The sequence below is a fragment of the Notolepis coatsorum genome, assembly GCF_963971535.1.
Source record: "Notolepis coatsorum genome assembly, chromosome: 4".
Lineage (NCBI taxonomy): Eukaryota > Metazoa > Chordata > Actinopteri > Aulopiformes > Paralepididae > Notolepis > Notolepis coatsorum.
In genome coordinates, this window is record NC_140168.1 from 206,480,098 (window position 1) to 206,505,365 (window position 25,268).

The following is a 25,268-nucleotide window of genomic DNA, read 5'->3' on the forward strand; positions in this document are numbered from 1 at the left end:
TTGAATATTCCATTGTGAATTGCACTCTTTTAGTATAATTGCATTTGACGTGAAAAATCTGTTTGGCCGACAGAGACAGACTGATAGCCAGACAGGGAGAGAGAGAGAGAGAGAGAGAGAGAGAGAGAGAGAGAGAGAGAGAGAGAGAGAGAGAGAGAGAGAGAGAGAGAGAGAGAGAGAGAGAGAGAGAGAGAGACAGACAGACAGACAGACAGACAGACAGACAGACAGACAGACAGACAGACAGCTGTGGTCTGGTACCACATTGGCCCCTGACCACAGCTCGGGCCGTGTGAACTTGCCAGAGACCTCCAGAGACAGAAGGAGTGTTAATCCCAGGCCTTGTGCCACATCTGGATTGAAAGAAATCAATCGTTTAACCGCCGCGTGCCTGTTGTAACCCCTTAAGACCACTGGTAATAATAACTCTGGATTTTCCTGTAACACAGGAATAGTCTCGTCAGAAGAACAGAAGTGGGACACGGGGGGGGAGGGGGGTTACAACATGAGGACATTACAACATTGTACTATTGAATTTAGACAGTCATGCAGACACAGTTAGAATTAGTCAGATTGAGGTTAGGATTAGGGCACGGCTACATTGATCCGTTGTGTCTGTAGGTCTGTTTGGGGTTATTTTTCAATGAGGAGTATCCGTTTGTTGGACAGGGCTGACTGACGATGTGAGAGGAGGAACCTTTGGAGCTGACAGATACGCGACACTGTGCGTTAGCAGAGCTGTTGGTCCTGCAAATGCAGGATAACGTCCATAACAAACCAATGGACAGCGATACCATCGTCTGTTTTTTATCATTGTAGAACTTAGGGTTTATATTTAGGCATTTAGTGGACAGGGAATGTTACCCTGCACACCTCTTTCAATGTATACCCTACCTACTGCTTTCACTTCCTACAACTGCCCTACACTGTAATCATAGTAATGATAATAATCACAACTACCTACCTCATACTATATAGTCTACCCATATAACTCTGATATATACACAGTATATAGGAACTTTCAGATTCTGAGATCCAAGACGACAAACAATTAAAAATGGTTACTTTAAAGGAACACTATCAGAAAGCTATCTGGCTGCACGTTAGCCTAGCTTAGCACAATGAATGGAAGCGGACTTGATTGATTGATTGAACATTTTATTAACAGATTGCAGAATGGGTACAGTACAGTACAGCTCAATACATACAATTGTTAAGGGGATGCAGACCAGAGAAAGACTTTCGTCTTGTTTACATCAGGGTTCCCCATTTTCAATTCATCATAACATATATGACATACATGACATACAGATAGACAGTACTGCTACATCTATACATTTATGACATACCAGATTTGCAAATACAGTACTGTTTGTGATACGAAAAGAGTCCAGAAAAGAGAGTATATACATTTGACATATAAACTGTACATTGGAGGAGGTTGGGGGGGGGGGGAGGTTGGGTAGGAGGAGTGGGTGGGGGACACTGTACAACTGAACAAGCAAAACTGTACATTGGAATATTGACAAGACCATACTTGGTCATTTACTGTACATTGGGGGGGGTTGTGTTAGGACATTTACAGGGGCCAGTTTAGAATTGCAGTCTCCCGTAGGTGTTTTCTGAGAGTGTTTTTGAAAGTGGGTAGTGATTCACATTCCTTTACAGCTTTGGGTAGGGCGTTCCACATTGATGTGGCATAATTGCGAAACGTGTTTAGTCCCTTGTTTGAGCCGAATCTGGGTTTAACATGATTTGTGGAGCTCCCTCTGGTGTTGTGATTGTGGTATTCACTGACCTTTGGGAAGTATTTTGACATGTACATGGGTACCTTGGTCGTGTAGTGTATCTTGTAGACCAGGCCCATTGCAAGTTGCTGTACTCTCGTCTACTCTAAGCCATCCTAGGTTGTCAAAGTGGGCAGGGGTGAGCCCACTTAGCCTTAGCCTTCGGGAGAGGTGTTAGTTGGACAATGCCTATGCTAACCGGTCATGTCCGCTTCCATTCATTGTGCTAAGCTAGGCTAACATGCAGCCAGATAGTTTTCTACTGAACGCACAGAGAGGAAACTGGTATCTATCTTCTTGTCTCTCTCTGGAGAAGACGATAAGCTAATTTCCCAAAACGTTGGCGTGTTCCTTTAAAAAGCTAGTTGTGTGGTTTAATGGTAGTTTTAGATAGTTGTCTGGTTGAATGGTAGTTTTAGATAGATAACTGTTTTATTCTTATTGTCGTGTTACTTTGCACGGTAACAAATACGTGAGTCCTCTGCTTCGGTTGTAAGTATCTTTATTAGCTTAGCCTCGCTACGTTACACGGGTGTGCCGGTTAGGTTCCTCTAACTCTACCTGACCCCCCAGTACGGTGGCCTGTGCACTTCGCGTAAGCGCACACACATTAACATAACACCACATCTCCCTTTCTAGAATCAATGGGTAGACTGCCATTGATTCCCCAGACCTTAGAGGATTATTCTGCCTCTATATCTAAAAGGTCTGTTCATCTGAACTGATCTAAACAATTTCTTTAACACCATATAAACCATGGGTTATATTAAACATAGCAATTGCTTTCTTTCGAAATGTATATCTAAACGAATAATATATATAAACATGAAACACATGTCTTATCTTAACCATAAACCTCTTTCATTCTATCGCAGGGATGTCACTTTTCTTTACTCTCTCTCTCTACTGTCTCTTACAGGTCCAACCTAGTTGGTTTCACCACACATCTCCCAGACCTGGTTCTGGGAGTAGCTGGTGGTTCCAGGACCTCTTGCTCCGTAGGTTCTGCTGCACTCTGCTCCGGTGAGGGCTCCATGGGGACGAGATGGCGACGGTTACGCCTTAGTGTTCCATGGGGTCCATCTATGATGTACGAACGTGGAGTGGGGTGACTGCTGACCACAACTCCAGTTGCACTTTGATCTGTGACCCACACCTCCTTTCCTGGAGTGAGCCTGTCGAGACTTCGCGTACGATGACGCCGCGTACGATGTAGCTTTGTGCATCTCTCATCCTCCTCTCCTCTTCCTTCTGGACCACCGCCTTACTGTCAGGAAGAGTAGGGACCAGTAGAGCAGGAAGCGTTGGCACCGTTGTGCGGAGTCTCCTCCCCATAAGAAGCTGGGCTGGACTGTATCCGTTATGCAACGGGGTGGCTCTGTATGCCAGCAGAGCACGGTATGGGTCGGCCGCCTTTTTCAGGAGGCCTTTTATCGTCTTGACAGCACGTTCTGCCTCCCCATTACTCTGGGGATATCTCGGGCTGCTTGTGACATGGCGAAACCCATATGATGTCGCAAACGCTGCAAAGGCCATTCCGGAGAATTGCGGCCCGTTATCTGTCACCAGTTCCTCCGGGATACCATGGCGTGCGAAAATTGACTTCAGGTGGTGGATGACGTCTGTTGATTTTGTGGGAGTCAGCAGAGCGATCTCCACGTACCTTGATGCATAATCCACGACCAGCAGGTAAGTCTTGCTCTCCAGCATGAACAGGTCTGCTCCCAACTTCTGCCACGGTCGCCCCGGGTATTGAGATGGCATCAGGGGCTCCCTTTGGTTCTCTCTCTCTTTGCAGCATGTTCGGCAGTTGAGGACCAGCTCATTCAGCTGCTGGCTGAGCCCGGGCCACCATACAGACTGCCGTGCTCGCTCCCTGCACTTTACCACCCCCTGGTGGCCTTCATGCAGCCTGGCAAGCACGTCGTTTCTCATTGTTGAAGGGATTACAAGACTGCTTCCCCTCAGCAACAGTCCATCCTCTACTGTGAGTGACGCCTGTTCCGCCCAGTACAGCCTGAGAGCCGGTTCACTGTTGTGTGGTGGCCATCCCTCTGCACACCGCTGCTTCACCTGTGCGCACACACTGTCCCCCTCCAACTGCTCTCTCAGCTCGTCCAGGTAGGCAGTGCTCGCTGGCAGGTTCTCTATTACCATGTCCACATAGATATTTGTATTCTCAAATAACTCCTCCTCCTCTGGTGTCTCCCTCCTCTTCACAGGAGCACGTGAGAGCGTATCAGCAGTCCACAGGCTCTTCCCTGGCACATGTGCAATGGAATAGGAATAGCGCATCAGACGCATCCGGAAGCGCAGAATCCGTGGAGGGAGATCATCCAACGCCTGAGACCCCAGGAGACTCAGGAGAGGCTTGTGGTCCGTCTCCAGCTGGAAGTGTCTGCCGATGAGAACATTTCTAAACCTCTCACAAGCCCAGGTCAAGCCCAGGGCCTCCTTCTCAACCTGTGCGTATCTCTGCTCAGTCTGTGTGAGAGACCGCGACACATAGGCTACTGGTCTCCACACTCCATCCCATTTTTGGAGAAGCACACTCCCCAAGCCGTACGACGACGCGTCCGCTGAGACCTTGCACTCCCTGTGGTTATCGTACATGGCCAACACTGGTGGAGATATTAGTGCATCTTTTAAATCTTGAAAGGCTTTGGCCTGCTCGATGCCCCACAGCCAGCAGTTCTTCTTTGACAGAAGGTCTCGCAGGGCCTTGTCTCTCTCCGCCAGCCGCGGGATAAACTTCCCCAGCTGGTTTACCATGCCGAGAAAGCTTCTCAGCTCACTGACATTTGTCGGCTCCTCCATCCTCCTCACGGCATCCGTCTTACTCGGGTCGGGGTTAATGCCACTGCTGGAGATCACATGGCCTAGAAAGGTCACCTCTTCCTTTGACAGGTCGCACTTGCCTGTGTTCAGGGTGATTCCTGCTTTCTCGATCCTCCCCAGCACGACATGCAGACGAGCGTCATGCTCCTCCTGTGATCGGCCCCACACCAGCACATCATCCATGTGGCAGACAACACCCTCCAGCCCCTCTGTGACCTCAGTCACCATTCTGTTTTGGAAGTGTTCTGAGGCGGAGGCGATGCCGAAAGGTAGGCGATTGAAGTGGTAACGACCAAACGGCGTGATGAAAGTTGTATACTTTGACGACTCCTCAGTCAGGGGTATTTGCCAAAATCCCATGTTCGCGTCTAACTTGCTGAATATCCTGGCTCCGGCCAGCATTCCCAGTGTTTCCTCGACTGTTGGCAGGGTGTATTTCTCCCGGCACACTGACTCATTGAGGTTTGTGAGATCGACACATATGCGTACCTCCTCTGTCTTCTTCTTAGGGACTACTACCATGCCAGCGCACCAGTCGGTTGGCTCTTCGATCCGGCTGATCACTCCGAGGCTTTCCATGCGGGACAGTTCTTGCTTGACTTTGTCCATCAGTGGCAATGGAATCCTTCTGGGCGTCTTCAGTGAGAATGGTTGAGCCCCCGGTTTCAGCCTGATTGCATACGGCTGTTTCATCTCCCCGAGACCACTGCATATCTTTGGGTAGGTCGTCTTGAGCGTCTCCATCGTTATACTGTCTAGACGTGCCACAAGCTCCATCTTGCTGATAGCAGGTCTCCCCAACAACGCTGAGTGTAGGTGTCGAGCGACGTGCACATCCTCCAACACCTCTCGCTCTCCTCTCCTCAGCAACAGCTTGGCGACGCCCACAACATCTAGTGGACTCCTCCCAGGTCCCATCAGTGGTTTTGTTGCTTTCTGCAGGGTAGGTGGATCCTTGTGTTTGTATATCTCTCTGAATACAGTGTGAGGCATCACAGTAACATCAGCGCCAGTGTCTATTTTGAATGGCACACGTCTGCCATTGATGTCTATGTCGACCATCCATGGCTCCCCATCAGTTGTGATGCTGCCCAAGAACATGTGCTCCTCCTCCCCATCACAGGAGCAGGAATAGTCTTCTTCAACCTCATGTACATTTTTGGAAGATTTACACACACGTTTATAATGGCCCATCTTCCCACATGAATGGCACTTCACCTCGTTAGCAGGGCAATCGCGCTGTGGGTGGAGCTGAGAACTGCCACATTTATGACACTGGACACTTCTCCCCCTCGAGTACTGGGTACTGAGTGATTTGGCTGTGTAGCTGTTAGCCTGTTGGGGGCTGTTTTTAGCATAGTTCTTGCTACTGCTCTTAAACACCCTGTCCACCGATTTAATGTCACTTGCCTCTGTCCTGGCATCCCCTCGCAGAGAGGATTGCTGTCGTTTCACCTCCTCACTCTGCCTCGCCATGTTCAATGCCCTCTCCAAGGTTAAGTCTGGGTCCAGCTGCATGCGTTCTGACAGCCGCTTATCCATCAGACCGACGACAAGCCTGTCACGTATAAGTTCATTATGCAACACTCCGTATGTACAATGCTCCGCCAGCGCATACAATGACGTCACAAAGGAGTCGACTGTTTCACCTTCTCCCTGTTTGCGCATGTTAAACTTGGCTCATTCATATATCACGTTCTTCTTGACCACGAAGAAACCTTGCAATCCATCCCGCACTCCTTGGTACGTACGTCGTAGATCAACAGCCAGATTCAGTCCACGTAAAATATCGTCCGCCTCATCGCCCATACAATATATTAGCGTGTTGACTTGATTCTCTTCAGAGCTAGCATTTAGGTTACTTGCCAGGCGAAATCTTTCGAACCTGCGTATCCACTTGGCCCACTCTTGCGGCTTTGAGAAGTTGAAGGACTCAGGAGGCTGGATGCTAAACGTAGCACTTGAAACCGCTGCCGCTACCGGAGCTATCTTTTTCTTTCTCCTTCTGCTTTTCTTCGTCATAAACGAGTCTCAAATGGCACTTTAACGTCCGACCGAACTCATACACAACTCTAGCAGGACTTCTGACACCATGTCGTGTTACTTTGCACGGTAACAAATACGTGAGTCCTCTGCTTCGGTTGTAAGTATCTTTATTAGCTTAGCCTCGCTACGTTACACGGGTGTGCCGGTTAGGTTCCTCTAACTCTACCTGACCCCCCAGTACGGTGGCCTGTGCACTTCGCGTAAGCGCACACACATTAACATAACACCACACTTATGGACTGACTTTGTAATTTGTATTTTATGGTTGGAGAATTGTGATATCTAACTTATGAATATTGAGTGAGCTTTCATTCACTGTTTTGTTCATTGTGATGTTTTCTTGTGAGTACTTCAATGTTTGTGGTTTTATATTTTATTTTAACTTTTTTTTTGTGTTTGTATTTTTAATGTTTGGACCCCAGGAAGAGTAGTCTCACTTTGGTGTAGACTAATGGGGATCCACAATAAAACAAAACAATAAAACAATAGATAGCTGTGTGGTTTAATGGCAATTTTAGATAGTTGTGTGGTTTAATGGTAGTTATATTTCGTATAGCTCTGCTCAGCGTCATAGTGGCAATACTCTTCACTTCAGTACTTGCACTGAATAAATTCTCACAATGGACCTTTACATACCATCATCTGTCTGGCCACACCCCCATCCGCTACCTACATAAGCAGGGGTGTGGCCATACCATCATCTCCTTCAATTTCCACCACAAGGAAGTGCCTGTATACCAATCACTTGAGTTAGGTTGATTCGTTTGAAGAAAGAAGAACAGAAGATCAAGGAGATACGTTGAAGTTATATCTTTGTTTTCTCTCTCACTATTTTCGAGAAAATACGGCGATAATGTCTTCGTCACTGGGGTGTCTGGAAGATGATGATCATTCTGACCTCCACCGGCTTTTTCGTATTAGGGGTTCGCGTCACTGGTCTAATCCCCACCTGCAGTCCTCCAAGCTGCAGCTGGACAGGTATTACCTTCGGGTCTGCAGCTGGACTGTGCAGGAGGCGTCGGCTGTTGTGAGAAGCTGGCTACCTCTGGGTGAGTGATGATTTTGCTATGCGAGCGCCAGTTGTGTTGTTATGAGGGGGTTAGCTGCACAATTTACAAAGGCCGGCCCCAGACTAGTATCCTTTTTTCTGCCTCTTAGACGGCAGAGGGGGGGTCCTGGTTTGAAGCCCACGGTAGTCAATCTAGTGGGCCGTAACCAAGGTCTGTGGTTAAAACCCGGGATCTTTTGGACGAGCGGATTCTTCTCTGTCATGTGAAGGCCCCATCTTTCAAGTTGAAAGTTACCCTCACGAGGAAAAGTGAGTTTGGTGCTTCTTTATCGGAAGAACCACGGTCAAGTCGGCTGCAGCCTATGAAGGAATTGTGCCGAACACCGCTGTATATCTGCACCGTTCTGGAAACTGTGTTGATTTCTTTTTCTCTTCTCTCTTAGGATGAGGAGGTGAGTCAGACGGCGGCTGTCTGAGGTGTTGGCTTATTGTGTTCTCGTGTGCAGTTTCGGTGATAGCTGCTTAGCTTGCGTGCTAGCTGGGTGAGCTAACTGTTAGCCAGTTAGCTGTTAGCTGCGGCGCTGGCTCGTTATGTTCACTAGGCCAGGAGCGTTAGCTTGTTGCTACCAGCCGGCCTGAGTTGGCTGTTAGCTTATGCTACACCGTTGAACATTAGCCGTGAGGATAACAGGCCATAACACTCTGACTACGACGTCATCTTTGACAGAGGATGTTAGTCGGCCCTACACCGTGTTGCCCCGCCAGCGAGGACTTTCGTCAAGATGGAGATACCAGTGGTTGCAGTCCTCTCAGCCTGCGCTCATGGTGTAGGTAAGAGTCCTTCTGGATGCTTAACGCCTCTTCCTTCCTTCCCTTCTAAATGTTTTGTAATAACTGTTAGGGTTTGAAACCGACCTCAAACGCACGGCACAGACAGGTAGTTCAGAGTTAGCCAAATACTAGGGCGTATTTATTTTCAGAGTCAAAAAGGAGCAAGTAACAATCTTGAAACAACGGGAGACTGCCTTCAGCAGAGTTATCTGCGGCTCTGCAGATCCTCTTGGTTGAGGTGGGGAAACGGTGTTGACGCCGAAGCGGCTCTGCAGATACTCCCAGCTTCAATTCGAGGTGGAAAAGAGAGAGAGAGAGAGAGAGATCAATAACAGTCCACATCACACAGAGGCAGTGCGGTCTCCTCCTCCCTTAGCTGAGTCCAGAACAAACAAAACGATATCTTCAGTGTTCACCACAACACACAATTTAGCTGAGGGTCAGTGCAAAACAAAAACGATAATCTTCAGTGTCTCTTCTAAACACACACCCCAGCTGAGTCAAGTGTAAGCAAAAATAGAACTCTTCAGTGTTCTTCAAAACACACAAAACAGAATAGTCCAAAAAGGGGTTTGGTTCAAACTCACCAAAGCGCAAGAGTAAAGCGGGTAAACGAGGCGCAGCTCAAAACGGGGGGACAAGGTCTTCACCAGCGGCAATCCACAGATGTCCTGGAGGGAGAGTAGACGAGGCACAGCAACGGGGAACAACAGGCAGAAACAGAAGTATTCAAAGCAGTAATACTCAAAACGACCCGACATCGAATGACAGAAGGTCCGAGTATATGAAGCCTCTGGAGCGCTGATTAGAACACACATCAGGTGCGTGATGGTAATTGATACTTGACCTAGAAGTGTGCGTTAGGCAACGGACCAATTATCACAGTACCTTAAGAAGCGTGTGGCGGGGAATGAACCAGAGACAGAGGCCCGGAGAGGGGGACCGGAGACGGGGACAGAGGACCGGTGAGGGAGGCTGGAGACGGGGACAAGGACCCGGTGAGGGAGGCCGGAGACGGAGACAGAGGCCCGGAGAGGGGGCTAGAGACAGGGACACAACGGGAACCCCGGGGCGAAGGACTGGACGCCGCCTGAAGACACTGGGCATGACAGGAGGGGCTCCACCCCCTGATGGTGCCGGAGGACCAGGCGATGTGGGGCTCATGCAGCGCGAGCCAGGGCCGACCCAGGACTACCGGGACAAGAGGGGATCTGGTAATGAAAAACTGGAGTCTCTCAACGTGGTTACCAGCCACGGTGAGGAGGACAGGACAGGTGCGTTGAGTGATGTCAGCCAGGCGGCGATGATCCAGCGCGAAGACCTCCAAGGGCCTCTCGAGGTCCTCAAGTGGAATGTTGGCCCGGGTGGCAAACTCAACGTCCAGGAAACTCCCATCAGCACCAGAGTCAATGAGTGCCCCCACCGTCGCCCGCTGGTCCGCCCAGGCTAGGGTGACGTTCGTCAGACGGTTAGGTGGTGCACGGGTGGGGGAACAGGAAAAACGGCTCACCAGGATCTCCCGGGGTCCCGGCGAGCCTGGTCTTCTTGGCCGGGTAGGGCAATTGGAGACACGGTGTCCATCCCGGCCGCAGTAGAGGCAAAGGCCGGACCTGAGCCTGGACTCCCGTTCGGCCGGGCTAAGGCGGGTGCGTCCCAGCTGCATGGGTTCCTCCTCGGTCACAGCCCGGGAGGGAAAAAACCCACCAGTCACGGAGGGGGCAGGACGGTCAGCAGAACGGTCCCGAGGACGGGGGGGTCTGGGGAACGTCCGGGGGTCCTAGTCGTGCTCGCTCACGCCTTCTCTCCTGGAGGCGTCCGTCGATCCGGATAGCGAGGCTGATCAGGCCCTCGAGAGAATCGGGCTCCTCTTGGGTCGCGAGCTGGTCCCTTACTGCGTCGTTGAGCCCCCTCAGGAAGGTGAGACGAAGCGCTTGATCGTTCCAACCGCTCTCCGTTGCGGCCAGTCTGAACTCCAGCGCGTAGTCTCTGACACTGCCACTGTCCTGCCGGAAGGTGCCCAACCGAGCTCCTGGGTCCTGGCCACGAGCTGGGTGGTGGAAAACCCTTCGGAGCTCTGCCACGAAGTCTGGGTAGGAGAAACAAAAATCAGCCCTCATAGCCCAGGAAGCAGTGACCCACTGTGCTGCTCGGCCCGTGAGCAGGTTAGTCATGTAGGCTACTCGGGCTCCCTCTGACGAAAAACGGCTGGGTTGATGAAGGAAGACCAACTCACACTGCATGATGAATGTGGCACAATCCTCGAAGTTACCCTCCAACAGACGTGGTTCGGAGACGGGGCTCCCGAGGTGCGAGGTCTGCCGCGGGTGGTGAGCTGGCTGAGACTCCTGGGACAGGTGGGGTTAAAAGCAGAGTGTTTAATGCTGTACTGAGAGCCTGTAGCTGGTGCAGAACAACAGCCTGCTGATACCCCTGGGTAGTCTGCTGGGTGGCCAGAGTGTCAATGGCATCCAGAATAAGCTGGACCTCGGCCCGGAGGTCCTGTAAAGCAGCCGCAGCCGCACCCAACTGTTGGGTGTGGTCGTTGACCAACTCGATCTGGACCGCCAACGCTGCCCTGACCCTGTCTGTGTCGGCTGAGGTCGTCATGGTCGGGTCGTAATGTTAGGGTTTGAAACCGACCTCAAACGCACGGCACAGACAGGTAGTTCAGAGTTAGCCAAATACTAGGGCGTATTTATTTTCAGAGTCAAAAAGGAGCAAGTAACAATCTTGAAACAACGGGAGACTGCCTTCAGCAGAGTTATCTGCGGCTCTGCAGATCCTCTTGGTGTTCGAGGTGGGGAAACGGTGTTGACGCCGAAGCGGCTCTGCAGATACTCCCAGCTTCAACTCGAGGTGGAAAAGAGAGAGAGAGAGAGAGATCAATAACAGTCCACATCACACAGAGGCAGTGCGGTCTCCTCCTCCCTTAGCTGAGTCCAGAACAAACAAAACGATATCTTCAGTGTTCACCACAACACACAATTTAGCTGAGGGTCAGTGCAAAACAAAAACGATAATCTTCAGTGTCTCTTCTAAACACACACCCCAGCTGAGTCAAGTGTAAGCAAAAATAGAACTCTTCAGTGTTCTTCAAAACACACAAAACAGAATAGTCCAAAAAGGGGTTTGGTTCAAACTCACCAAAGCGCAAGAGTAAAGCGGGTAAACGAGGCGCAGCTCAAAACGGGGGGACAAGGTCTTCACCAGCGGCAATCCACAGATGTCCTGGAGGGAGAGTAGACGAGGCACAGCAACGGGGAACAACAGGCAGAAACAGAAGTATTCAAAGCAGTAATACTCAAAACGACCCGACATCGAATGACAGAAGGTCCGAGTATATGAAGCCTCTGGAGCGCTGATTAGAACACACATCAGGTGCGTGATGGTAATTGATACTTGACCTAGAAGTGTGCGTTAGGCAACGGACCAATCATCACAGTACCTTAAGAAGCGTGTGGCGGGGAATGAACCAATCCTCACAATAACGATGTTTTTTTCCAAAACGTATGTTGCTGCACTACATTGGGGATACGACATGTGTTGTGTGTGAATTGTCTTGTCGCTGGTATAGGTTCTCTCTACCTAGAAGATCGGCGTTGTTTTTTACGTGAGTAAAAATGAACTGGTTTGGTTGTGATTAGGGATGTCCGATAATATCGGCCGACCGATATTATCGGCCGATATCGGCAGTAAAATGTGATATCGGAAAATATCGGTATCAAATTTTTTTTTTTTTTTTTTCTTTTTTTTAACATTTATTTAACCTTTATTTACCCAGGCAAGCAAGTAAGAACCAATTCTTATTTTATTTATTGTCAAAAGTATGCATGTTGGTTTAATTCAACAACAAGAGATATGTAATGTTAATTTTTACTTTTTTAATTATCATATTTTGCACAGATAATGCTTACATTTAGAAAGCCTTTTGAATGCATCCAGTGAAATTATTAATTACCTGAAATTATTCAGTTTTTTTGGGGGGAAACCCTGCATATATCGGTATCGGTTGATATCGGTATCGGTATCGGTATCGAAATTAAGAGTTGGACAATATCGGAATATCGGTATCGGTAAAAAAGCCAATATCGAGCATCCCTAGTTGTGATGAGAACTTGTGTGTTCATGTAACGTTAGTTAACGTGGTTGAGCTCACAACTAGTTGGGTTAATAACCCTGCAAAGCTATGCTTAGTGACATGATCGAGGGGTGAGTCCTTCTCTCAGCCTGTGATGACAATAAACAGGTAGCGTGTTCACATATTAACAGGGCAGTACCTGTTCAACCTAGTCGTATCAAGGGTAAGGAGGGGAGGGGTGATCCCCCCGGGTTCCCTGGGACTTCCCCCCTCCTCTCAAACATGTTTTGTTTACAATATATTGTTTTCACTATGTTTGTGGGGATACGGTGTAATCCCTCAGCTTCTGCTGGGGTTGTGCTCCTGCTTGAGAAAACGATTTTTTCCTAGGAAAAGATTGTTTTGGTCGCTATCATGTGGACTTAGCAAGGCCTGTGGCCAGTACGTAATCGAGGACTTGTGTCTTCTCTCGTTATGAAAAACGGCGTTCCTCTTACGGTAGTGAGAGTGTACTTTTGCCTTTTTTGTTGTGATGGAGGGTTGTGTGTGTCGTTAAGATCCACAACTGGGTTAGGTGTTGGCCTACAGAAGTCACATGTGTAAGCTCTGGTACCGGCCGGGGCTCTTAAAGGGGCCCTCTCTGGGTCTGTGTTTTTCTTGTAAAATTCAGATGGCAGGTTTCGCACATGAGTCTATGTGAAGCTGTTAAACGCTTCAGGTAGCATGCTATGACTGGTGTCATGGCTCTACTTTGTCATTACATCGTATCAGGGGTGAGAGGTCATAAAGGGGTGAACTGGTAAAACCTTCCTCTCATTTTTCTGATTGGTCAGGGGTTAAAACCCCCTGTCCTTCGGGCTTCCTGTCACGTTGCTGGATCAGCGCGTTACGGGGGGGGGGGGAGTTTCCTGGTCCCACGCCATATTGGGCGGTGGACCACGGAAGTTCCCCCGCCATGGAGTACGTCACTGGGCGCGTTTCTATTGGTAAGACTTCCGTGGGTTATTCAGGCTCCATGTTATGGACCTCTGTTACAGGGAGTTTCAGAGCCTCCTCCTCAGGGAGTTTCAGAGCCTCCTGTGAGTTCAGACCCTCCCTCCCAGTGAGGGAGCCTCCTCAGAGTTTCAGAGCCTCCTCCTCAGATTGTCAAGGTGAGTAGAACTTAAAAAGAAGTTCTGCTCTGTTGTATGTGTATTGAGCTTGGTGGGTGATGCAACGCAGTAGAGACGTTTGTTCTTCTGCTCTGCTCCCTACTGGTAGTGTGTGTATTGGGTCAGAGCCTCATCCTCAGGGTGTTTCAGAGTCTTCTCCTCAGGGAGTTCAGAGCCTCCTCGGTGAGTTCAGAGTCTCCCTCTCAGTGAGGGAGCCTCCTCAGAGTTTCAGAGCCTCCTCCTCGGAGAGTCCTAATCCAATTGTTACATAGCTCAATGTTGCAATATGTCTTTTCAATCTATTGCTCACGTGGGAAGTCTCTCTGGGGGTCCCCGTCTTCTCCTTTATGGAGCAGGTTGACGGGGTATTGGTTAGGGAGTTCCCTGACTCCTCGCCGGTAATGGTCTGTTGAGTCATGGTTTTTTCCCCCCGTCATAGGGTATGTCACTCTCCGTCCCCTCTTTTATGGAGCATGGTTGACGGGGTGTTGTTTTCCCTCAGCCGCGTCGTATGGGACCCATGTCCGTATTTTTTTCTGTGAAAAAAGCGGCTTCTTGTCGTTCTCCCAGGCGGCTTGGAGGAACGGTATCTGGTGTCTTGTTAGACTATCCATTGATGTGTTTTGGGTCTCGACGTGTACATAGTGCTGGCCCTGGGTGCTTCTGATATGAATCACGCATGGGCTTGCACGCCTTGGTTGCTCATCATTAAAACGGAGTTTTTATGGGGCAACTGGGATGGAGTTTGTCTCTTCCGAGCGCCAGTGTTGTCTCGATGAATTCTCATTCATATCTGGGGGATGTTAACGGAATAGATCAAAGAATAGGTAGAGGGGTCTCACGCCCTTGGGGTGGGCCACCGAGCGTGGTACGATAGGGACCGTCTGGGTGGCGCCCTCTATAATGTTTTGGATCGACACGCGTACCTACCCCCCTCCTAGGGTTGGGGATGTCGACATGATTAGGGCACAGGACTGATTCTGGTCACGCCGGTCCAGGTCAGTTAACCCGTTGTCCGCCGGGGACGCAGATCTGCTGTTCTGGTACCATGAGGACCTTGTGCTTTTTTAGGGGGGGAAAATGCCGGGTCGGCCCAGGTGTTACAGGGTTTGACGTTATGGAGATGTTTGTGGTTGTGTTACTACGTATTACCCCTCACTGTTGCTTGGTCCATGTTGTGTTGTACCTTGTGCTGCGCTAAGGGGGCCTGGTCCTTCTCCATTCTTTTCGCCCCTCTCTTCTCCTGCTTAAGCATGGCTGGGAGGGGGCTATTGAGGTGGTTCTTATGGAACTCCTCTGGCATCCCTGTGTACGTCCCGGTCCGCTGGGCCCGGTCCGAAATTGTTTCGTCGACCCGTAGGCCTGGGATAACCCCTTTGTGAAAACTGAAACACTTGTACTGCGGTATAGCCAGTGTATACCCGCAGTTGTGTTTTGGAGTTTTTTCTTGAGGGGTTATAGGAACAACCACCTCATGTTTGAACCAAGGGGGTGGTTGGTTCCCTGGTGTGTTGGTAGCGGAGTCAACTCTCGGGTTAGGCCGGTTGAGTGTGCCCCCGCACATTTCATGAAGTCTGCCAATCGTGTCAGCCTTCTCTGCCTCGACCCCTCTAGATAGTCGGGTTTTTTTTGTGGAGGCTGTGACATGGTGCACAACAATGCCAGCATACGCCCCTTCCACCGGGGTGCTGTTTCAGCAGACCCCTTTGGCGCCTGTCTAGTCCGCAGTGCTCCAGGCTCAGGTCAAGTGCCTGTTGCCTGGATTGAGGGATCGACCTCTTCTGGAGGTCGTCTCCCCAGTGCGCTGCCTGCTCCCGCTGTGGGTGTAGCCTCTTGAGTGCTTCGAGTTTACAGCCATGCCAACCTGAACACGCCCGATCTCGTTCGATTTCAGAGGCGGTATAAGTTCAGGCCTGGGTTGTGCTTGGATGGGTGACTGCCTGAGTATGCCAGGATCAGTGAGCCAGGCGGCGTGCTATAGGGGGGAAGGGCCTGCTCTTGGATGGGCCCTGTCCGAATACGCTGGCGATGTGGGGGGCGGTGTCACTAGTGACCGCCTGGTGAGGTCTCGATGCTGTGGCGTCATTGGCCTCTCCAGGCCCCCTTTTTCCGGGAGGTCCCTTCTGGGTCTGGGTCCTCCTTCACGCTCCGCTGCTACGGCCTTGCCACGGGGTTAGGCTTTCTCTTGACCCCGTGATATTAGGGGTGGTAACGGGGGTTTGTTCCTTTTTCCGTTCGTTCCCTAGTGGCATGCGAGTTGTGCGTTTGTGTAGTCGTGGGTACGCCCCACGGTCTGCTCACCCTGTGCGTTGAGTTGCTGAAGTCTCCTCTTCACGCAGTCGGATCCGACTCCCTCCCGTCCTCCGCTAGGGAGGTTCGGGGGGGCTCGGGTCCTCCCCGGTTCTGATGGTTGTGGGGGGCCTCAGCGGGTACATTTGTCGAGCTCAGCTCTGCTCAGCTCCTGAGTTGCCACTATGACGCTGAGCAGAGCTATACGAGATATAACGTACGGTTATGTATATAACCATAGTTATATGAGTATAGTGACGCTCAGTGTCAGGACTCACTGAGGACCCCTTGATCTTGCCTTGTGGTGAAAGATTGGGAAGGAGATGATGGTATGGCCACACCCCTGCTTAGGTAGCGGATGGGGGTGTGGCCAGACAGATGATGGTATGTAAAGGTACATTGTGAGAATTTATTCAGTGCAAGTACTGAAGTGAAGAGTATTGCCACTATAACTCATATAACTATGGTTATATACACAACCGTACATTTTAGATAGTTGTGTGGTTGAATGGTAGTTTTAGATAGTTGTGTGGTTTAATGGTAGTTTTAGATAGTTGTGTGGTTTAATGGTAGTTTTAGATAGTTGTGTGGTTTAATGGTAGTTTTAGATAGTTGCACATATGGAATTCAATGATATGGAATTCAATGATAGTGATTCGTGAGAAAGACTGTGTTTAATGTGAGTGACTTACATTTGCACGTGCCAGAACTGACAGTATAGTCACACATACAGCATGCGTCACGTAGCAAAGGGATATCCATGCCAACCGGACAACACATCGTAAGGGTAGACCTTCATCCCCGCAAAACATAGACCGGTTAACTTGCCAGTCTGCTCAGAAAGCACAGGACCTTTTCACTGAACTTTGCTTTTGCCAGACTTTCTCTAAAGGATCCCAAGCTCACCATCTGTTGGCTGCATGAGCTCGGCAAATGTTCTGTTTGTGTGACACAGCATTTCTTTGATGGGGAGCCATTTTGAACCCATTTCTCTCACCTTTAGAACCATGGTGTGTGTGTGTGTGTGTGTGTGTGTGTGTGTGTGTGTGTGTGTGTGTGTGTGTGTGTGTGTGTGTGTGTGTGTGTGTGTGTGTGTGTGTGTGTGTGTGTGTGTGTGTGTGTGTGTGTGTGAGCGTGTGTGTGTGTGTGTGTGTGTGTGTGTGTGTGTGCGTGTGTGTGTGTGTGGGGGGGGGGGGGGGGGGGGGCAGCAGGTTGCAGTACATATGTGGGCATGAGACTAAAACAAGATTTATGTTTTGCCAAACGTAGAAATCGATTACGTTTTTTTTAAGTCGGAAGGGCCAGCATTTCAGGGGCTGTCCGTGTCTTTAAAGGATAACACCGGTCTAATTTACCTCTGGTTCATGGCCAGCGCCACCTGTCACAGGGACTTATGTGTCGCCTTAAATACATCCTTCCTCCGCCTCTCGTCTGCTGCGTGGAAGTCAGTCACCGCCGTTTGAAGGCTTTGATTTGTATCTATCTGGCAGATAAGATCGTGACGTGGTACTGGGAGTCCCCCATGCCTTCTGTGGCAGGGCTATAAACTCTGGAACAAAACTCTCACCGCCCGTCAAAAGACATCGCTGGTCAAGGACTCAGCAGAGACCTCATGATAACGACACTATATATATTTTGTTTATGGTTGCAAGAAAGATACAGTAATTTAATTACTATTAATTGGAGGAAGCCTAACCCTCCATGATGACTCAATCGTTACAGAAAGTTAAACATGTCTACATGATGGAACACATGACTGTCCAGCTACAATTAAAACTACCTATTTCCTAAGGAGATAGCGGTTATTAACCTGTTAAACTGTAGTCCTATTTTCAGAAATTTCGCCTAAAAGTACATGCCCAAGTAAATGGAAGATTGCTCCACTTCTACAAGGTCAATTTGCATGTTCTTGATATCTAGTCAGAAATATTGTGTCTGTTATAGGCTTGAGTAAATTGTGATGAAACAAAGGAGAATATAAATTATGATTTTTTTTTTTTTGCATCTTTGCCGGTGAATAACACCATGTTACAATTGTGCCGGATCCAACCTCGCTCACTGAGCTCATTCACCACTTTCTTGAGATCAACTGTACAAAAATTCTAAGCAAATGAATAAAGGGAAGATGATTAAACAGAAGGATTTGTAGATACAGTAATAATTATAATCCATTTGACTTATACATCTATGGATAGGGAAAAAGCTCCTCTTTCCAATGGCAGTGTATAATCTGGATTTAGTCATTTCCTCACAGTTTTATGATAAAAGAGAGATAGAATTCACAATATTCCGATAAATTCTTATTTTCGGAAAATCTTAAAAACATCGGTAAACAAACGTAGTGCAGAAAATATACACCTTGACTGCTGTTTTGATAGGGTTATGGTCTTTACTCTTGGCTACATTAGAAAAAGAAACACAACATTAATTAATACGGTCTGTATTGATCGATTTATGATAAAACAGCAGGGTCCCCCAATTGGGGTACCCTACAGAATACCCCATTGTTTTGATATATATGTATTCTAGGTATATATATATGTATGTGTGTATGTATATGTATATGTATATGGGTATAGTAGATACAGTAATATTTAATTTATATTTGAATGTATGTTAAAGAAAATTACAAAAATTCTGAAAACTGAATACAAGTATTGCACTGTTTCTTTAAGTTATATTTTAAACAAACCCCTAGATATTAGAACAAAGTGGCTACAACATTTCAGCTCAGTGCTGTTTTAATAAAGCATTTGTTATTGCTTTGTTAACAAACAAAGTGTGGGGGGGGGTTTCATAGTGTGCTTATACATTCAAATAAAAGTATAAATACTTGATGCCATAATATCGATAACATATCACAGGAAGACATATTGCGATACCATTGTGATGGAAAATCAAACCATAACAGTTAAATAATAAAAATACGTGAATACTCTGTTTAAATGGGTTTAAAATTTGTTTTAAATGATAATAATATAGTCTACTTGTTTACGTGTCATCTGTAGACCTGACAACATGTAGTCATGTGTGAGACGTGTCTGTCCAAAGGGTCACGTGTGACTAGAAAGACCCATGTCAAGGCCTGACAACATATCATCATGTGTGAGACGCGTCTGTCCAAAGGGTCACGTGTGACTAGAAAGACCCATGTCAAGGCCTGACAACATATCATCATGTGTGAGACGCGTCTGTCCAAAGGGTCACGTCACGTGTGACTAGAATGACCCATGTCAGGGCAGCTTGACTGAGAACATAGAGCTCAGCTTGACTTCAGCCATTTGGTTAAAGTCACACTGTGTACACAGTCATGGTAAGGAAACACAGAGCTACCAACCATTAATGTCACAGAAGGAGGTACCGTTGTACGTGTGTGTTCCTGTGTGTGCCGCCCATCGCATGTGTGTGTCGCTGCATGACGACATTGTCAATGTGTGCAATGATGAATAAAGACTTCTTCAAAGTCCAGTTTAATCTTAACCTTTAATCTTACCGCGTTCATTTTGGAATATTTTCGTCCTTTATATCGTTCTCCTTCACTGTGTTCTCGATGTGTAAGCCGACTCTTTAAAGTTAAATAATCCTGCGGCCGGGTAGCGCAGCGGACTAAGCGTCTGTCTACCACCGCAGAGACACTGGTATCGAATCCAGCTGTCAGCGGTGCCTCCGGCTTGGCCGGTCGTCATACTGACACAATTGGCTGTGTCAGCGGGAGGGAAGCCGGTGGGTGGTGTTCTGATCGTTGTAAACAGCGACTCCTACAGGTCGGTCAGGTCGTCTGCACAGCGAGGAAGGGATCTGGGTGAGGTAGTGTGCCCTCCCACGCATTACACTCACCCAATGAGAGTCCTCGCTGCCAGGTGAAAAGAGGCTGCTGGCTGTCTCCTATGTATCGGCGGAAGCATGTGATAGACTTCAGGGCTCCCTAGACCGGCAAGCAACAACGGCTGCTATGTGTTGATGTATGAGAAGTATATCAACAAAAACTAAAATAATTGTATTACTGGATCTCGTAAACAAACCACAGTAGATTAGATTCAAATTTATTGTCATCATGCAGCGCAAGTACAGTACAACAGAAAGAAGTTGGGCATCCAAGAAGAGTGCAAATGCAACAGTAAAGTGCAAGGAGTAGGATATGTACAGATATAGATATAGTAATATCAGATATATAATAGTAATGTCATGCTCTTCCAGTGTTTCACCTACTATTAGGCATTTTCTTTTGAAAGTGGTTACCATGGCAGGTGGTGGGATGGTTAATATAATAATAATAATAATAATAATAATAATAATAATAATAATAATAATAATAATAATAATAATAATAATAATAATAATAATAATAATAATAATAATAATAATAATAATAATAATAATAATAATAATAATAATAATAATAATAATAATAATAATAATAATAATAATAATAATAATAATAATAATGCAGGACCTCTTTAGGGGGTCTTTAATCGGCATGCAACACACACCGGGATACACACACACACACACACACACACACACACACATGCATTGTCTTTCCTCAGTCGACCAATACGATAGAGTCTCTGCGCCTAACCCATCCCGTCGTCCTTCCCCCCATGGGCAGCCGGGAGCAGATAGGGCGTCAACGTGAGCCGCGCCCCGGGGACCAATCCAAGTGCTCCTGTCCGTCTTCGTCAAGGACGCAACAGCGTTAGCGATCTGTTGTTGTGCATGTTTTTCCATTGGGTTTATCTTATCGGGAGGGAAACCCTTGCGAGCACGGGGAGAACATGCAAACTCCACACAGAAAGGCCCGGGAGATACCCCACCTGGGTATCTGGCATCATGGAAACCTGGTCGCCAAGCGGGAATCAAACCCTGGACCTTCTTGCTGTGAGGCGACAGTGTTAACCACTACATCACCGTGCCACCTTAAGGGCCAACTTGCAGGTTGTATTTTTGTTCAATAAACAATGTGGACTAGGCCAACTGTGACTTTCATGAAGAAGAAAAAAATATATTGAAATTGACCCAGTTTTAGCGTTTTTATCAAACATTTTGTCTGCCCAACACAATCACCACGCACGTGGATATTTTAATCAATGGTTCATAACGTGCACGTGTAATCGAAATGATGGCGTCACGGCAGGTGCAGGGCACCTGAGAGTCACACACACACAGAGAGTCTGAGAGTCACACACAGCTAGTGGCAGGCAGAGAGCCTTGCTACTACTAGCCGAGGAGTAATGAATGAAAATGTATCTGTTTCACCTAACAACACTATTGCTCCGTTATCATAGCCATCCATCTCTAAAGCTAACCACTATTTGTAAAAGCCACAACCATGTTACCATATTTGTACTAATGAAAATCATTGTGTCGTTGTACATATTGTGTATCGTTAGAAGCTAGCTAAGTTAGCTAACGTAGCTTGGCTTAGCTTGGTAGCCGAAACTCATAACATCACCCGATTTAAAATGGTTCTCTCCTCTTTGTATACCTTTGTCATCACAAGTATTCTGCCAAGGAACTTATGGACACGACAATAGTAGTTGTTATAAGGTGTTTGAGCTTGTAGCGTTAGTTAGCTCATAGCTATCGTCACTGATGCACCGAGTGCAGCTAAAGGGGCTACTATCGTATCAACATGCCGGGGCGCATAGCTTGCTAGCCGGCAGGATGTGTGTGCAGCAGTGCTTTGCCTCACAGGTCTGAGAAGAGGACCTACACATTTTAGTCGTTCCCAAAACTCTTTTACATGCACGACAGTAGACATAATGCTAACGTTAGCGGGGTAACGTTAGCCAGAGCCATATAGCCAGCTTGATACTATGACCCGGGGATAAGGCGACAGCCCACAGACCAGTAGCGCTGCTGTACTGAACAACAGGCTGCCAGTAGTGGTAAATGTAGTTCTTTTTTTACGACATTAAAAACATTATAACTACCTTGTTTGACTACCTTGGTCCATCAAAGTCTCCCGACGATTAAACCCATTTGCGTCTTGTAAGGCGTCCATTTGGATCAAGGAAATAGCTTTCTGCACTCGTCAAAACCCCTTGTAGTGGATCAGAAGTAGGGGAAAGATACCCCACGTGACGTCATGGCCCTGATAGCTCTGATAAGCTTTTTTGATTCGCGCGTGCATGTTATTTGTGCATGGACCTTTTTACCCCTTTCGGAGTGGCATTTCCGGCGTCAAATGGAAAAGAAATTATAATTAAATTAGATACCAATGATGTAAACTACCCATAATTGAAGAGTAGGGTTTAACCTGCAAGTTGGGCTTTAAGACGGTTGAGATGGTGCTGATGAGCAGAGGGTGTGTTCCGGTTCGAGGCTGGTTGAGGACAGGTGTCGAGTGCCTCCCAAAATAAAAACATCTGTATTATTTAGTTATTCTCTCTCATCAGTATCATTCTTCTGCTATTAGACCCATATACTGTATGGTTGTTGAATAAACTGAGTGTCTCTTTCACGAAAGTAATTCAAAGTCACATTACCTTCCCTCGTGGTTAGGATCCAATTTAACCTACTTTGAAAGCATTAGACATTCAGCTGACAGATCTCATTTTTCAATCAGATGCCATGAACCATTATGATTTAGAGTCTAAATCATAATGGTTCATAATCTAAATCATACTGGTTCATAATCTAAATCATAATGGTTCATAATATAAATGATACTGGTCCATAATCTAAATCATAATGGTTCATAATCTAAATCATACTGGTTCATAATCTAAATCATACTGGTTCATAATATAAATCATAATGGTTCATAATCTAAATCATAGTCTAAATCATACTGGTTCATAATCTAAATCATACCAGTTCATAATGTAAATTTTAGACTATCAACCATTATGATTTACATTATGAACTGGTATGATTTAGATTATGAACCAGTATGATTTAGATTATGAACCATTATGATTTATATTATGAACCAGTATCATTTATATTATGAACCAGTATCATTTATATTATGAACCAGTATGATTTGATCTGCTTCCTGTGGGGACATATCTTCTTTGTTCTTTTCTAGCAATAACTTTGATAAACGACAGCGAGCTCCCAGACAAGTAGGACTTTGACTCAATGTATCTCTCAGGCACAACATGGACATCAATGTGTTTCTCAGCCAGAGACAACATGGACATCAATGTGTTTCTCGGCCACAGAGACAACATGGACATCAATGTGTCTCTCGGCCACAGAGACAACATGGACATCAATGTGTCTCTCGGCCACAGAGACAACATGGACATCAATGTGTCTCTCGGCCACAGAGACAACATGGACATCAATGTGTCTCTCGGCCACAGAGACAACATGGACATCAATGTGTCTCTCGGCCACAGAGACAACATGGACATCAATGTGTCTCTCGGCCACAGAGACAACATGGACATCAATGTGTCTCTCGGCCACAGAGACAACATGGACATCAATGTGTCTCTCGGCCACAGAGACAACATGGACATCAATGTGTCTCTCGGCCACAGAGACAACATGGACATCAATGTGTCTCTCGGCCACAGAGACAACATGGACATCAATGTGTCTCTCGGCCACAGAGACAACATGGACATCAATGTGTCTCTCGGCCACAGAGACAACATGGACATCAATGTGTCTCTCGGCCACAGAGACAACATGGACATCAATGCTTTCTGTTGCCTCAGCTTTTATTTTACAGGCTAAGCTATTATTTGACAAATATTTTGTAACATTTTGTGTTTTGATCATCCACAACAACAACAACAACAACCTTCCCCAAACTTGTAACAATAGATCTCTGCTATGGAGTGAAATAGAAGTTTGATCAAAGACTTGAGCCAAAGCGTCAACGCCCTGGTGTTTTCATCTTTGATCCCCTATTGTCCTTCACCTAAGAGAAAAGAAAAGAAAATCGACACTTTCCAACACCTTTAGTGTATGGCTCGATGAGAAATTTACATTTAAATTCCATGTGGACAACCTTGCTTTGAAGTTGCGACAGAAAATTGGCTTCCTATACAGAAACAGAGCCAGCTTTCCGTAGAGTGTTGTCGAAGCAGTTTTCTTATCAGTCTTGGACTATGGTGCATCACTCTTCCCTCAGATTCATCACTAACGACAGATACCACACTCATCGCTGTGTCCTTTATGAGAGGTTGGTGGGCCTCTCTGATGGAGAAGTGCAACAAACACTTGTATTTGTACATTTTTAAGGCCCTTATTGGTAAACTACCTCCTACTACATCATTATTGGTAAGCTACCTCCTTATACTACATCATTATTGGTAAACTACCTCCTTATACTACATCATTATTGGTAAGCTACCTCCTTATACTACATCATTATTGGTAAGCTACCTCCTTATACTACATCATTATTAATAAGCTACCTCCTTATACTACATCATTATTGGTAAGCTACCTCCTTATACTACATCATTATTGGTAAGCTACCTCCTTATACGACATCATTATTGGTAAGTCTGGGAGTGTTGCTTTTATTTATTTTGCATTTATTTTTATTTAATTTTTAATTTAAATTGTTTTTTAATTTCTTTTATTTATTTTTTGACCTTGTGGTGTTCTTGTTTTGTTCTTGATTTGATGTGATGTTTCTTCTTACTTGTTTGGGGAGGACGTGTACGGCCCATGGGGACATTGACGTGTGTTGTCGGGCCTTATAAATAAATTTGATTTGATTTATACGACATCATTATTGGAATGGAATTTTGGAACCTATGGAACCCGTTCTAGTGACTGGCTGGTCCTTTGTCAATCAAGTTGTTTTGTTTTTTTAGATTTATTTGTACAGCTTTATTGGTCAGACATGACCGACAGAGGAGAGGGAGAACGGGAGAGGATGTGGGGGAGGACATGCGGCAAATCCGTCCGGGAGCGGGAGGCGAACCCGGGTCGGCCACGTAGGTCTGCGAGGCACTATCCGGTGCGCACCATTGTTGATACGTGTTTTAACACCGCTGTGTTAAAAAATGTAAACTCGATGAATCACCCAGCCCTACCACCACCAAGGTGCCCTTGAGCAAGACCACCCCTCACCACTCCAGCAGAGTTGCACCACGGTCACTCCCAGCGGAATACTGCGGTGTCACCGGGTGGCTCTCAGGTGTGTAAGTCACGTAACAGATCTCTGTAGGTTTAGGTGTGTGTGTGTGTGTGTGTGTGTGTGCTCCCTGGAGCTAGATGCTGGTTCAGACTGCAGCTAGAGGCTGGTTCAGACTGCAGCTAGAGGC